Below are 17,434 nucleotides of genomic sequence, written 5' to 3'. Positions count from 1 at the left end.
AATTGAATCTAAGAAGTGATGTGTTTTATTCAGTGTTGCTATAAGAAGTAAGTGGTACAGATAGAACACAAATTCATAGGTAGCTTCTGTCATGATATAAATGTCTGTTTCCAATAATCTATGCATCATACATTCAATAGACCATAGGTGTAATTCATCCAGAAGTCATTAATTGTATTTATAAAGGCTTCAAAATGAAATAGCAGCTTAAATTTGAATTTATTTCTGATAAGAATAGCTAAGAATTTATATATTCTCAAAAAATTTAAAAATTATAACCTAAAAAGAAATGCTCAAAAATGGTGTGTATACATACCATTAAGAGCAAATAATAAAGCAGACCTTCTTTAGGTTCTAGAACTTTGGTTCACATATGCATGTTCTGTACACCTCACCTCTGATACCTTTGTATGACACTATTTGAGAAACTCTTCTAGCATTATGATATTGATCATGGCATCTTGGGCACTTACTGTGTGCAGTACTTTTAAATTCTACAATCAAAAAAAATTAAATTTTGATTTTACTTGTTTTACCCTAAATTTGGAAAGTGAAAAAAAGCAGGAAATGAATTTTTACATTCAGTAGAAACAGAATCTGTTCATAGTATGGTCAATGTCTATCAAAATATTTAGTACTTTTGGTGCTTATGCAAAGCAGAACCTAGCAATTTGAGATTTTATTTATGTTAAACATACCTATGATAAATGCATGATTGATAATTTACATTGATTTGGAGAATAAATTTGCCATTCAAAAATCTTCATGTTCTTAGTTATTATAAAACTTACATTTCTTTTTAAATATTATACTAAAATATTTTAGAGATAATATACTTTTAGGACTATTATGTTCATAGAAATATACATTGGATCAAGGGAGAAAATGTGTTGGCAAAGTGAAATTGTGTGTGATAAAAACATGTTTATATATGGTGAAACAATTATTTTTAAGATTGTGTAATTTGGATACCTATAAAATATGAATAACAGTGTTAGATTTCTAGAATTCTTTTGTGTGTTTAATATGACTGTTATAGAGCATGTTCAATTGCCAGGTTTTACATGCCTGGGTCCACACTACTCATGAGCTGAAGATTTGTATTTTAGCTAAGAGTACTGATCTCACGGAATAAATTTTTGACATCATGTGTTCAGTTTTCAGGAGACAAGTTTAGCCTAAATGTTCAGATTTTCATGATGAAACTGTACATATAAGCACTTAAGGTCCCTAATATACCTGATAATCATATGTTATCAGCAGAGATGGTCTCCTACTCTGAAATTTTCCTGTCCTCTTCATGACTTACCTGCTTTTATAGCAAAATATTTTCATGACTTAGTACAAGTAGCTGAGTTTCCATGATCTTCTCACAGAAGTAAAACAAAAAATCATGAAAATTTCTCTATTCCAACTGAAAATTATCTACTTCAGCTCTAATTTACAGATGAAGATATTTGAAATCAATTGAAACTCACCTAAAATAACTCAGATCTACCAGGTTAGAGCTGGGAATAGACCTATTTTCTTATTGTGCTTTATTATTTTCTCTAAACCATTCTTCAATAATTAAAAAAGAAACAAATTTTAAAATAGGGTTGTAGAGAAAGCATTATCTTCTTTTGTTAGGTAACTGCACCTACCAAAATAAATAAATTGACAGTATTGCCATTTTTTTTTTTTTTTTTTTTTTTTGAGACGGAGTTTCACTCTTGTTACCCAGGCTGGAGTGCAATGGCGCGATCTCAGCTCACTGCAACCTCCGCCTCCTGGGTTCAGGCAATTCTCCTGCCTCAGCCTCCTGAGTAGCTGGGATTACAGACACGCGCCACCATGCCCAGCTAATTTTTTGTATTTTTAGTAGAGACGGGGTTTCACCATGTTGACCAGGTTGGTCTCGATCTCCCGACCTTGTGATCCACCCGCCTCGGCCTCCCAAAGTGCTGAGATTACAGGCTTGAGCCACCGCGCCCGGCCCAGTATTGCAATTTTTAAAGTCTGGCATTTGAATCAGTTTCTGGATTTGTTGAGAATTGGATGGGTTTTGAAGAGAAATGTAGTGATGTAGGAAATCAGGGATCTTGTGGTTTTGTATGAAAATATTTTCTATATTTTCTATATACTATAGTAATAATTTAATAAGAATAAAATGTTTATTGCTATTGGAAATTTCCCTGTCACAAATTTTCACTATTCCTCATTCCCCTGCTTTTTTTTTTTTTTTTTTTTTTTTTTAACCAATGAAGAAACTCAATTTTAGGGAGTTTCCAAGGTAACAGAGCTAGTTTGAACAAACTGTGAATCTGTTTGTGTTTAACAATTCTAGTCTTATTTATTAACTACTTCCAAACTTCTATTCATATAGGAAACCACTTTCAAGAAAGAGTAGCTACTTCCTTTTCTTATAGAATGGAGACAGAAAATTTTCTGTGTATCCGAAGAACTAGTGATCAGGCTGAGAACTGGGCAAGAGAAAATAAATAAATTTTGATTTCTATCAATATGGCAATCCTTTGGGTCTGCTTTCCTTTCCTTCTGAGGTCATAATGTCACTTGGTGTCCATTTACCATATCTCTGTTTGTTTAATATCTCATTAACAGACATAAATCCAAGACCTGTCACATTTATGTAACGACCAAATAGTTCTGAAATGAAATTGCTATATTTCAACAGTATATTATTCAGTTCACTTTTTTGCTTTAATGAAGAGATATGGGATAGCCTATCAACAATTATTTACTGAAAATCAGCCCTATACATTCAATGTAAAAGAAATAAAAGAACTAAGGTGTTTTTTTTTTTTAAACTTTAATAGCTACACAATTTACAGAGGTATTTTGTTAAAATGAAGATTCCAACTCAATCGAGTTTAGTGGACTGAGATTATTCATTTCTAACAAGCACACAGGTGAAGCCAACACATCTCACCTTTAGTTTTCAAGGACTCACATATATTGGTCATCTACTATTTTCTCTATTGAGCTATAATTCACAGAACGTGCACCAATTTAAAGCATACAACTCAATGTATTTTAACGACTATACAGTGTTATTCAATCACCACAATGCAATTTTAAAATATTTTGGCTTCCTTCTTTTTAGTTTTATTGAGGCATAATTGACAAATAAAACTTCAAACTGTACAATGTGATTAATATATCTATACACTGTAAAATGGTTGCTACACTCAAGCTAAGTAATATATCCATTATCTTACAAAGCTACTTTTTTTCGTTCCAGAAGCTGTGTTAATTAAATATGAAGGAGGTGTTAGAAATAAAATTAGTTATTAGGCAATTACACAAAATCATATTGCATTGTAAGAAACTGTTTAACCTCAATTGATAGAAATCCAGTACACTTGCACACTGCTACTTCATTGGAAGTAATTCTCCACATTTAAAAATTACACTATTGTTATGAAAAAAATATCAAAATACAGTTGATGAAATTGAAACTTCAATAAGAAGAACATTTAATAGTCATTTCAACTCAATTTTTGTTTATAATCAACAAATAATTATACATATTTATGAAGTACATTGTGATGTATCAATACATGTATATATTCTATAATGATCTAATTATGATAGTTAGCATAGGCATGACCTCAAACCTTTATCGTTTCTTTATGGTGATAACTTTCAAGGTCCTCTTTTCTAGCTATCTTAAAAATAAAATAGAATATTGTTAGCTTAGTCACCCTACAACGTGATAGAACAATGAAATATTTCTTCTAACTATATTTTTGTACTCATTAACCAACACTTCTCCCTATACTCCCCAGCCTCCTCTGGTAACCAATATTTTACTATCTTCTAACACAAAATCAATTTTTCAGATTACACATATGAGTCAGATTAAGGAGTGTTTGTCTTTCTGTGCCCAGCTTATTTCAATTATGTCCTCAGGTTCACCCATGTTGTCGCAAATGACAGAATTTTATTCTTGTTTATAGTTGAATGGTAGACCATTGTGTGTATTTACCATATTTTGTTTATAATACTTAATGTTTAATTTTCATGGCTAAATAATAGTTGCACATATTTATGTGGCATATGTAATATTTTGATTGAAGTATACAATGTATAATGATCAAATCAGGGTAATTCAGATATCCATTACCTTAAGCATTTATCATTTCTTTGTGTTAAAAAACAGTCTAATTCTACTCCTCAAGTTATTTTGAAATATAAAATAAGTTATTATCAACTATAGTCACCCTACTGTGCTACCAAACACTAGATTTTATTTCTTCTATTTAACTGTATTTATTTACACATTAAGCAGCCAGTCTTTATCCCCTGCCCTCCCCACTAAGCTTCTCAGTCTCTGCTAACCATCATTCTACTTTCTATCTTCATGAGATCAACCTTTTTAACTCCCACATATGAGTGAAAACGTGATATTTGACTTTCTGTGCCTCACTTATTTCACTAAATATCGTATTATCCAGTTCCATACATGTTGTTGCAAATGACAGGGTTTCATTTTTTATTATGGCTAAATAACATATGTTGCATAAATGCACCACATTTTCTTTCTTTGTTCATTGATGGACTTAGGATTATTTGATATATTTGTACTGCAATTGTACTGCAATAAACACGAGTGCAGCCATCTTTTCAATATACTGATTTCCTTTCTCTGGACTATATATTCAGAAGTTGGATTCCTAGGTCACATGATAGTTATATCACTAGTTTTTGAGGATTCTTCATACTGTTCTCCATGGTGGCTGTACTAATTCACATTTCCTCCTCCAACAGTTTAGTAGGGATGTCTTTTCTCCATATCCCTGCCAGCATCCATTATTGCTTCTCTTTCCTTCTTTTCTTTTTAATAAAATACTTTAACTTGGGTAAGATGATATTTCATTGTTGTTTTAATTTGCATTTCTCTGATGTTGAGGTCTTTTTCACATGCTCTCTATTTATATTTTTTAAATTGTCCATCTCAGAAAATTGTTGTACTTCTTTATTTTTGATAGGTTTGTTTTTTAGTCTTCATATGAAAGAGTTGAGGGGTTTACACATCACAATCACAGTCTTAGAATATTTTGTATTTCTTTGTGTGCTTACATTAATCAGTGAGTTTTATACCTGGAGATGATTTCCTATTGCTTGCTGACATTCTTTTCTTTCAGAGTGAAGAATTGTTGTTAGCATTTCTTGTAAGACAAATCTTGTGTGAATAAAATCCCTCAACTTTTGTTTGTATGAGAAATAATTATTATTTATTTCTCCTTAACCTCTGAAGCATAACTTTGCTGAATGTAATATTCTGGGTTAGAATGTTGCCCCCACCTCTGTACTTTGAATATGTCATTCCAACCCCTCCTGGCTTATGAGGTATCTGCTGAGAAGCTGCTTCTCAGATGTATCAGAGCTCTATTACATGTTGTTTGCTTTATTCTACCCTGTTGCTGCTTTGGGGATCCTTATATAATTCTTGAATTTTTGAGGGTTTGATTATTTATATGCCTTGAGGTAGTTTTATTTGGGTTCAGTCTACTTGGTGTTCTTTTTGCCTCCTTCAACCAGGCACTTTTGTCTTTATTTATGTTTGCAAAATTCTGTTATTTCTTTTTTGAAATAAAGTTCTACCCTAATATATTTCTCTGCATCCTCTTTAAGGCTAATCATTCTTCAATAACTAGCATTTGCCTCTTGACTCTATTTTCAAAATCTTATAGTTATTTCCTTATTATAATAATTATTATAATTTTTCTAACTATGTATTTTCATGCAGACTATATTTAAGTGACTAATACTTTCTTTTACTTGACTAATTCTGCTGCTAGGAGACTCTGGTCATTTTCTCAGTTTGTCAATTGAATTTTCAGCTAGAAAATTTTTACTTAATTTTTAAAATTATTTCAAACTTTAGGTTAAAAGTCTCAGATGGAATTTTGACTTTTGTTTTTGTATTCCCTTGAATTTCCTTGAGCTTCCCCAAGACAGCTATTCTAAATTTTCTGCCTGAGAGATCACATATTTCCATCACTCTAGGACTGGTCACTGGATTATTATTTAATCTATTTGGAAAAGTGCTGACTTCCTGGATGTTTTTGATCTTACCTATGTTCACTGACATCTGTGCATTGAAGAGAGAAGCAATTACTCCAATCTTCCCAGTATGGGCTTCTTTGTGTACATCCTTCTTGAGAGGGCTTTTCAAAAATCCAAAGTGAATTGAGTTTTGTTGGCTAAGCCGACAGTCACTACAGCTGCTTTCAGCAATAGTGGGCACCCTAAGTCCAGGAAAACTGCAATTCTTGAAACTCCTAGATAGTATTGGGTTACTTGGGGAAGATAAGGGAGAATTTTCTGGGTATTAAGGCAAAGTCTCCCACTCTCTTTCCCTCAAATTGAAGGAGTCTCCTTCAGCATTGTGGTACATCGAGTTGGTGAAGGAGTGCCATGGGCATTCCTGTGGCCACCACATCTGGCATCATATTGGGTTGCACCTGAAGCTGATGGCCTCTCAGACCAGTTCATTTCTGGAGCTGGCCCAAGGATTGTGGCCTCTACTATCTGGCTGTTGCTGATGTTTATTCAAGGTCCAAGGCCACTTTAGTCAGCAAGTGGTGAATCCTGCTGTGCTTAGTCTGTTCCACCATGATGGAGGATTTCCTTCTGGCTAGGAGTGGATCTAGAAATGCTATCTAACAAAAAAAGTCTGAAATCAGGGCTTCAGTATTTTTCCTGATGCTGTCTTTTATTGTGTGTGAGCTACTATCCAAGTTGCAAGAAAAAGTTCACTGTGCACCTTCCCTCTGTTTCCCCCAAGGTTGAAGAGTCTCTCCTGACACTACATGGCTGGTGTAGTACTGGGCTGCATCCCAATTCCACTGCCTGGGAAACTAGCACATCACTAGATCTTGCCCGAAGACTGCCATCATGATGACCTGATTACAACTCAAATTAATTCAAGGTTTCACTTTAATCAGCCTATCAGCCTGGACTTGAGTGCCTTCCCCTGGGACAGGGGATTTCCCTCTGCTCCAGGGCTACTTGAAATGCTTCTTCCTTGAGTACTGAAAAATTCTGCCCAGTGTAGATTTTCATTGGATTAGAATGGCACTGAATCCCACATTCATTTCACTTTCTCTTTCACAATCACAGAGATTCTCCCTTCACTGCTCTGCCTGAGGCTCAGGGGAGGTGGTATAAACAATCCAAAAGTTCTTCTGTTCTTTTTCTGTCTTTTTCAATGTCTCTTTTATTGTTATTTATTAAAGTACTAGGATCATTCGATTATTTGTTTTTTAGGAAGATGCTTCTTGCATGGCTAGTTGTTCTAGTTGTTCAATATGGTGTTTCTACAGAGAGTTCATCACTGGAGGGTTCTACTTGGCCCTAATGCACCATCTCTGATCCTACCAGATTTTCTTTTTTTTTTTCAACTTTTATTTTAAGTTTAGGAGTATATGTGCAGGATGTGCAGGTGTGTTACATAGATAAACATGTGCCACAGTGGTTTGCTACACAGATCATCCCATCACCTAGGTATTAAGCCCAGCATCCATTAGCTATTCCTCCTGGTTATCTTTATTTCCCAATCCCCTCCTACAGGCCCCAGTGTCTGTTGTTCCCCTCCCTGTTCTCCTAATTCAGCTCCCACTTATAGGTGATATCATGCTGTGTTTGTTTTTCTGTTCCTTCACTGGTTTCCCGAAAATAATGGCTTCCAACTCCATCTGTGTTCCTGCAAAGGGCATGATCTCATTCCTTTTTATGGTTGGGCAGTATTCCATGGTGAATCCATTCTATCACTGATGGGAATTTGGGTTGTTTCCATATCTTTGCTATTGTGAATAGTGAGTGCTGCAATAAGCATATGTGTGCATGTATCTTTATAAGATAATGATTTATATTCCTTCGGGTATATACCCAGTAATGGGATTGTTGTGTCAAATAGTATTTGTATTGCTAGGTGTTTGGGGAATCGCCACACTGTCTTCCACAATGGTTGAACTAATCTACCTCCCACTAATAGTGCAAAAGCATTCATTTTTCTTTGTAACCTCACCAGCATCTGTTATTTCTTGATTTTTTAATACTCATAATTCTGACTGGAATGTGATGGTGTTCTCATTGTGGTTTTGATTTGCATATCTCTAATAATCATTGATACTGATCTTTTCTTTTTTGTATGTTTGTTGTTCCTTATAAATTCTGGATAGGAGTCCTTTGTCAGATGGATAGATTGAAAAATTTTCTCTTATTCTGTAGGCTATCTGTTCACTATGATGATTGTTTCTTTTGCTGTACAGAATCTATTCAGTATAATCGGATCCATTTGTCAAATTTGGCTTTTGTTGCACTTGCTTTTGGTGTTTTTGTCATGAAATATTTGCCCATGCCTATGTCCTTAATGGCACTGCCTAGATTTCATTTGAGAGCTTCTACAATTCTGTGTTTTAGATTTAAGTATTTAACCCACCTTGAGATAATTTTTGTATATGATGTAAGAAAGGGGTCCAATTTCAATTTTCTGCATATGATTAGCCGGCACTCTCAGCACCATTTATTAAATAAGGAAGCATTACTCCATTGCTTGTTTTTGGCAAGTTTGTTGAAGATCAGATGGTTGTAGATGTGCAGCCTTGTTTCTGAGTTGTCTATTCTGTTCTGTTGGTCTATGTGTCTGTTTTTGTGCCAGTACCATGCTGTTTTGGTTACTGTATCCTTACAGTATAGATTGAAGTCAGATAATGTGATTTCTCCAGGTTTGTTTCTTTTTGCTTAGAATTGTCTTGGGTATTTGGGTTATTTTTAGTTCCCCATTAATTTTAAAATAGTTTATTCTAACTATATGAAGAATGTGAATGGTAGTCTAATGGGAATAGCATTGAATCTATAAATTACTTTGGGCAGTATGTTCATTTTCACAATATTAATTATTCCTATACATCAGCAAGGAGTGTTTATTTGTGTTTCGTCTCTGATTCCCTTCAGCAGTGGTTCATAGTTCTCCTTGAAGAGGTCCTTCCCTTTCCTTGTTAGCTATATTTTTGGGTACTTTATTTTTTTTTAAGCAGTTTTGAATGGGAGTTCATTTGTGATTTGCCTCTCTCCTTGTCTGTTGGTGGTATATAGAAACACTAATAATTTTTCCACTTAATTTTATATATTTGACTTTGCTGAAGTTGCTTATCAGCTTAACAAGTTTTGGGGCTGAGACTGTGGGGTTTCCTAAATGTAGGAACATGTCCTCTGCAAAGAGGGATAGTTTGACTTCCTCTCTTCCCGTGTAAAAAGCTTTTATTTCTTCCTCTTGCCTGATTGCCATGCCAGGACTTCCAATATTATTTTGAATAGGAGTGGTGAGAGAGGGTATATTTGTCTTGTGCCAGTTTTTAAGGGGAATGTTTCCAGCTTTTGCCCATTCAGTATGATATTGACTATGGGTTTGTCATATACGGCTCTTATTATTTTTAGATATGTTCCTTCAATACCTAGTTTTTTGAGAGTTTTAAACATTAAGGGATAAAACATTTTATCCAAGGCCTTTTCAGCATCTATTTAGATAATCATGTGGTTATTGTGTTTAATTTTATGAGATTAATCACATTTATTGATTTTCATATGTTGAATCAAACTGACATCGCGGGGATGAAGCCAATTTAATTGTGGTGGATAAGCCTCTTGATGTACTACTGGATTCAGTTTGCTGGTATTTTATTGAGGATTTTTTACATCAATGTTCATCAATGATATTGGCCTGAAGTTTTCTTTTTCTTTCTTTTTCTTTTCTTTTCTTTTCTTTTCTTTTCTTTTCTTTTTTTTTTAAAAAAAATTGTATTCCTGTCAGGATTTCATATCAGGATGATGATGGCCTAATAGAATGAGTTAGGGAGGAGTCCCTCTTTTTCAATTTTTTGAAATTGTTTCAGTAAAAATGATACCAGATCTTTGTTGTATCTCTTGTGGAATTCAGCTATAAATACATCTGTTCCTTGACTTTTTTTTAGTTGGTAGGCTATTTATCACTGCCTCAGTTTCAGAACTAATTACTGATCTACTCAGAGATTCAATTTCTTCCTGTTTCAATCTTGGGAGGGTGGACGTGTCCAGAAATTTACCATTTCTTATAGACTTTCCAGTTTGTGTGCATAGAGGTTTTTATAGTATTCTCTGATATGGTTGTTTGTATTTCTGAGGGGTCCATGGTTATAGCCCCCTTATTATTTCTGATTGTGATTATTTGATTATTTTCTCTTTTCTTTATTAGTACACCTAGTAGTCTTATTTGATTCTTTTATCTTTTCTTTTTTATTAGTACACCTAGTAGTCTATTTTATTATTTTTTTTTCAAAAAACAGCTCCTTGAGTAATTGATTTTATTTGAAGTTTTTTTTTTTTTATTTTTTTATCTCCTTCTATTCAGCTCTTGTCATGGTTATTTCTTGTCTTCCATTAGCTCTGTTTGTTCTTTGAAGAACATTTTGGTTGATTTCATCTCTCAGCCATTGTGAATAGTGTTGCAATAAAGATAGAACCTCAGCTCTCTCTTCAACATATTGATTTCATTTGCTGTGAATATGTACCCAATCGTGGAATTGCTGGTTTATAGGATAGTTTTATTTTTAATTTGTTAAGGAAACTCCATACTGCCTTCCATAACAGCTGTACTAATTTACATTTACACAACCAGTGTATTAAAAGTATCCTCTTCTTTTAATTCTTACCAGCATTTTTTTTTTTGTCATTGTTGTTGTTTTTGTCTCTGCGTAATAGCCATTTTAACTACAGTTAGGGAATATCTCTTGGTTCTTTTTATTTATATTTTTCTCATAACTAGTGTTATGCTTTTGTCAAATACGTGCTGGCCCTTTATATGTCTTCTTTTGAGACCACTTCTTTTGAGCGCTATTCATGTCTTTGTTCATTTTTAATTGGATAATTTGAGTTTTTTGTTTGTTTTCCTATTGAGTTGCTCTGGTTACTTATATACTTTGCATGTTAATCCCATGTTGGATGTATAGTTTGCAAATACTGTTACTCATTCTGGAGGTTGTGTCTTTTCTCAATTAATTGTTTTATTTTCTGTGCAGAAGGATTTTAGTTTGATGTAGTCATATTTGTCTATTTTTTCTTGTCTTGCCTGTTCTTTTGAGGTGCTATAAAACAACAACAACAACAACAACAACAACAACAACAACAACAAAAACTTAGTATGGGTTCATTATTAGAAATTTGCAGGTTTCTTTTGGTGGTGCCATTTTTCTTTTTCTTTTTTGTATAATTCTTATATCTTTATACTGATGTCCACGTATTTGAGGAGATAGCCACCACTTCCAGCTTTTGCAAATGTTCTTTCGTAGTGTTAGATATTTATTATTTAATATTAGAACTCAATCACTGACCTGTGGTTATTTCCAATTGTGGGGAGGCATTATTATTAGCATTGTAACTTACATACTACTTTGAAATTAAACTTTTGCCCCACCATTGTTTCCCAGCTTGGTGAAGACTTATTGAGAGAATCAGAATTGAAGACACCACTGGAATTTAATCAGAACGTAATCACCAACCTTTTAGTTATTTCTGGGTCAGGGAAAGGCTCCACACCATCACCTTCTCTTGGTGTGGTGTTGGAATCTGTTCAGTGTCTCCATCATGGTGCCTCTGCTGATCAGAACCCAGATAAACCACCTCAATTTGTGTCAGTTACTGCATTGGCTGTTCCGACTCTTTGTTTCCAATATACCCCATATGTTTCAGACCCCCTGGAACTCCCAATACTTCCTGTGGAATAGGACAAAATTGGACTTCCCAAAAAAATCCCAGACTACTGAAGAGATTAAAGTACACCTTCAAATTCCTCCTCCTACTTTAGAAAAACCGATTTCAGAAAAATTCTCCTTGAGGGGCATTGCACTTCCTTGGAAAAGTGGCTAGCATATGTTGATTTGCATATGTTGAACAAAACTTAACGTCTCACAGATGAAGTCTAAAATATTTATCTTTTTGTGGTTACAGATTTTCTTATTTCTTTATACCCAGTGGGGTGATTTATTCTCCCTGAAGTTCTGGCAAATGTAGAATAACATTCTTGTCTTTGATTAGTTGTTAGTGGTACTTTTGTTGTGGGGGTGAGTGTGATGATCCTAGGAATATTTTAGTTTACTATCTTGCTAATATCTGTACAGGTACCTTTTTTGTGTATATGCTTATATTACATAAAAACCACTCTCTTATAAAATTTCAAGCATGCAATATATCATTTTGACTTTAGTCACTATGCTTTAAATTAAATATATAGATCTTAGTCACATTATAACTACAAATGTTTACCCTTTCACCAACATCTCCTAACTACCCATCTCTCTGGCCCTCAACCCCCAATTACTACACTTCTACTTACTCTCTGTTTTTATGATTGTACTATTTTTTATTTCAATTATGAGGAGACTTCAAAAACTTCATGGAAATTATAATTAATAAATAAAAATAGAAATGTAAGATTTATTTCTTAATCTAAGCTCTATTAAATTTATGTCATTTTTATAAGTGATTATTGCTACCATTTAGTCCATCCTTGAAGGACTGAGCGTCTTTAGAATTTATGTCAATGCAAAGAAACTAAAAACTTTGAAAAAAGGTTAGAAGAAATGATAACTAGAATAAACAGCTTCGAAAAGAATATAAATGACTTGATGAAGTTGAAAAACACAGCACAAGAACTTTGCAAAGCATACACAAGTTTCAAAAGCTGAATTGACCAAGCAGAAGAAAGGATATCAGAGATCAAAGATAAAGTCAATGAAATAAAATGAGAAGGCAAGATAAGAGAAAAAAGAGTGAAAAGAAATGAACAAAGCCTCCAAGAAATATGGGATTATGTGAAAAGACCTAACCTATGTTTGATAGTGTACCTGAATATGAAAGAGAGAATGAATCCAAGCTGGAAAACTCTCTTCAGAATATTATCAAGGAGAATGTTGCTGACTTAGCAGGGTAGGCCACCATTCAAGTCCAGGAAATACAGAGAACACCACAAAGATATTCCTTAAGAAGAGCAACACCAAGGAACATAATGGTCAGATTCACCAGGGTTGAAATGAAGGAATAAATGCTAAGGGCAGCCAAGGAGAAAGGTCAGGTTACCCACAAAGGGAAGCCCATGAGACTCACAGTGGATTTCTCAGCAGAAACTGTACAAGCCAGAAGGGAGTGGGGGCCAATATTTAACATCCTTAAAGAAAAGAACTTTCAATCTAGAATTTCGTATCCAGCCAAACTAAGCTTCATCAGCAAAGGATAAATAAAATGCTTTATGAACAAGCAATTGCTGAGAGATTTCATCACCACCAGGCCTGCCTTACAAGAGCTCCTGAAAGAAGCACTAAACATGGAAATGAACAAACAGTACCAGCCACTCCAAGAATGTACCAAATGGTAAAGACCTTTGAAACAATGAAGAAACTACATCAACTAACTGGCCAAACAACCAGCTAGTATCAAAATGGCAGGATAAAATTCACACATAACAATATTCACCTTAAATGTAAATGGGCTAAATGCCTCAATTAAAAGTCATAGACTGGATAGAAAGTTAAAACCCATCAGTGCACTGTATTCAGGAAACTCATCTCATGCGCAAGGACACACATAGACTCAAAATAAAGGGAGTTGTACTCCTCCATGTCTTATTATGCTTAGGTAAAGCACAGCAATAGGCATATTGGGTGAAGTCTTTGGTTTTTGTTTGTAGTTGCATTCTAAATCTTTGTGTGTCTTATTTTAAATTTTAAAATTTCATGTTTCTTGATTTTGCAAAGTTGCAAAGGATAAAAATATTCCCAGAAATTATTGACCTATCAGTTCCCGAGAACACAAAGAATAATTGAATTTCCATTAATTGAAGTAATTTAGAATCTAGATTTCAAACTTTGTAGTATCAGGTTTCCCCTACCACAGACATATTTCTAAAACTTAGTTATTTGTGCACTCTAACTTGCTATTGACAGCTATAAAATACAGTTACTCTTCAAACCATATGTTTTGAGACAATTAATCCTGACTCTTAGTATATTGTCCCAGTTCTGCTCATATAGTAGCCAGTTTTTGGAAGGCCTTGGGTACAACATTCTCCCTGGGTAATCATTCTCCCTGGGTACAACAGAGAGTAGATTCATGTAGTATAATTTTCTTCTCTTATAAGGTGATTAGTTTAAGAATGCATATTTTATCTAGGTTGAGGCAGAAAGAATAATTAACTCCAGGTTGCTGAATCTAATATATAAAATTTTACCAAATTACATCATGAAAATATAAAAGCTAAGGTAGATTTATTTATTTATTTTTTTCACATGAAGAGCATTAATGAATTTGGTACACACAAAACCATCTAACAGCAAGTCATAAACACGTTTTAATACCTGGTTGGGTCTGGATGGGCTCTGGATTTGTTAAAAAGGCTCTGAGCCTTAATAAATAATTTTTCCTGTGTGATTAGGCTAGCTTAGTGTTACTTCTCTAACTTGTAACCAAAGAAACATAGTGGAAACAGCTACTTAACTACCTTACCACTAGGAAAGACCTTACTGTCTAAATCTCAGGTTGATCATAACCTTTATTTTCTATGTAGCTGTCACAATTAAACCAGAAATTTATGTATATTTCCAACCATAGTACCTGATCAAATGCAGGACTCAGATAGTCTATCTGTTGTCAATTATCAAAACAAACAGAAATCACACCCTACTCATATTTATCTTGGCCTTTAGAGCATATTTAAGAAATAGGGCAAGATTTTCTGCTCTGCTTTAGGGACTTTTTACATTTAACCTCCTCAAATTACCAAAGGATAAAAATATTTGATAAGACACCATTACTATTTATTACCATTTATTTACCCAAAATAAAATAAAAACATACTATAAATGTCCCTTAACTACAATTAATTGTGCAAATATTTCTTATTTACAAATGAAAGGTAATATTTAAATTGGGAAATACCATATTCCTGTAATAATTTCTGAATTTTACAAAAGGAATATATTTTTAATCATATGGCATATGTTTGCATTGGCATTTTGCATATTTGATACTGTAAGGGGAAAAATACATGAAATACTATATTCTGATAATAAATTGACCATTTTATTTCTTTTTTTACAATATTTTTATTTATTTATTTATTTATTTATTTATTTTTGCATTTTACATGTTGGGGTACATGTGAAGAACATGCAAGATTGTTGCATAGGTACACACATGGCAGTGTGATTTGCTGCCTTCCTTCCCCTCTGCTATATCTGTCATTTCTCCCCATGCTATCTCTCCCCACCTTCCCACTCCCCATCTCTCCCCCATTTCCCCCCAATGGACCCCAGTGCATAGTGCTCCCCTCCCCATGTCCATGTGTTCTCATTGTCCAACACCCGCCTATGAGTGAGAACATGCGGTGTTTGATTTTCTGTTCTTGTGTCAGTTTGCTGAGAATGATGGTTTCCAGGTTCATCCATGTCCCTACAAAGGACACGAACTGATAGTTTTTGATGGCTGCGTAATATTCCATGGTGTATATGTACCACATTTTCCCTGTCCAATCTATCATTGATGGGCATTTGGGTTGGTTCCAGGTCTTTGCTATTGTAAACAGTGCTGCAATGAACATTCATGTGCATGTGTCCTTATAACAGAATGGTTTATAATCTTTTGCATATATACCCAGTAATGGGATTGCTGGGTCAAATGGGATTTCTATTTTTCGGTCATTGAGGAATCGCCACACTGTCTTCCACAATGGTTGAACTAATTTACACTCCTACCAACAGTGTAAAAGTGTTCCTATTTCTCCACATCCTCTCCAGCATCTGTTGTCTCCAGACTTTTTAATGATCGCCAGTCTAACTGGTGTAAGATGGTATCTCAATGTAGTTTTGATTTGTATTTCTCTAATGACCAGTGATGATGAGCATTTTTTCATATGTTTGTTGGCCTCCTGTATGTCTTCTTTTGAAAAATGTCTGTTCATATCCTTCGCTCACTTTTGAATGGGTTTGTTTGCTTTTTTTCTTGTAGATCTGTTTTAGTTCTTTGTAAATTCTGGATATCAGCCCCTTGTCATATGGGTAGGCTGCAAAAATTTTTCCCATTCTGTTGGTTGCCACTATTTCTATGAAATATATTATAACAATTGGCCCCGTGGTGGAAATACAACTTTAAAAATTCTAGAGAGAATTGCTTTACAATAAGTATAATTATGTAATTATAAAGATGTTCGTTTGGATCAATAGGGTTTTATTTTGCTTTAGATGGTATGTTTTAATGCTTCCTTTCATAAACAAATCTCTAAACATGTCAAGGTATTGTTATGTAAGAATAAAATAGATGGGCTAAAGTTATAATAGAATCCAATGTATCTGAGATATTTTTAATTCCTGAAGTACAGAGAGATTCAAAATTATACAAGATCAGCTCCAGTTACAATAATAGTAACCATTTTCTTTTTTCTACATCTGTGAGTCACTTCAATAGGGTTTAATAGAAAGATGTAGCAGTTGACATTTTTATAAATATTCTGGAACTTAGTCACAGGTCAGTTATATTCTGCAGGAAGAATTTCACCGGGACTGCTGCAAAATGAACATTTAAAAAAATCTCTTGCTGATTTCTTTACCTATTTTATCACCTTCAAAAAATAATTTTGTGTTAAGTCCTTTTCTTAGATTCAAAAAGCAGACTGTTGCTGACAATGTCTGTGTGTGTGCGCACGCGCGTGCTTACAGAACAAGATATTACTTACCTTTCTTGTGTCGGGGCAGTAGAATTTGGAGGCATTATCATCAGTGTCAATATCAAAATGTACAGCAATGTTAAAAATCACAAGTATAGCGCACTGGAAAAAAATTCTGTGCCTGTTTCCCCTTGGGCTGCTGTTTGTCCTTTCCTTCTTTCTTTTGGCAGATGATGAGTTTGAGGGTTGCTGTGTTAACGGGAGAGGAAATCCAAGTCTTCTTTGAGCTCAAGACATAATGTAAGCCACTGCTCCCTCCACTTCCAAGAGGTTCTCAAATTAGAAGAAATTGAGTGATCACTATTGGAGGTATAAAACTATAAGTTAGAGATTGAGTCTTGGCTTCTGTAGAGACAGAAGTACATTTTTCATATTAAAATATTGTGCTGATTTACATTATTAAAAAATATAACTAAATTTTAAAGGAAAAGCTAAAGGAAAATCAGGGTATAGTTTTAAGTAGAATTTTAGTTTTGTGCACTGAGGGTGAAGCATAATGCCTCTTCCTCAAGTTGCTTTAGGAAGAGATACTCTCTGTTCTTGATTTTAAAGACCAAAGTAATAATATACACTACAAGGACCTCTTCATTTGTATAGTTTGTTCTCAATTAGGCTGTTGAATAGAGTTAAAATGAGAATGAGAAAGAAGTACAAGATAGATGACACTAAGCCAATAAT

At 34.1% G+C, this 17,434-nt stretch overlaps 1 pseudogene; it reads right to left on the bottom strand.

Annotated features, from left to right (window-relative positions):
* Positions 1-16,800, bottom strand: part of LOC101040070 (uncharacterized) — a 29,022-nt pseudogene extending 12,222 nt beyond the window's left edge.
* Between the last annotated feature and the right edge of the window lie 634 nt (positions 16,801-17,434).

The sequence above is a fragment of the Saimiri boliviensis genome, chromosome 1 (genome assembly GCF_048565385.1).
Source record: "Saimiri boliviensis isolate mSaiBol1 chromosome 1, mSaiBol1.pri, whole genome shotgun sequence".
NCBI lineage: Eukaryota > Metazoa > Chordata > Mammalia > Primates > Cebidae > Saimiri > Saimiri boliviensis.
Note: the sequence above shows the minus strand (reverse complement) of the source record. Positions and strands in the feature narration are given on the sequence as shown.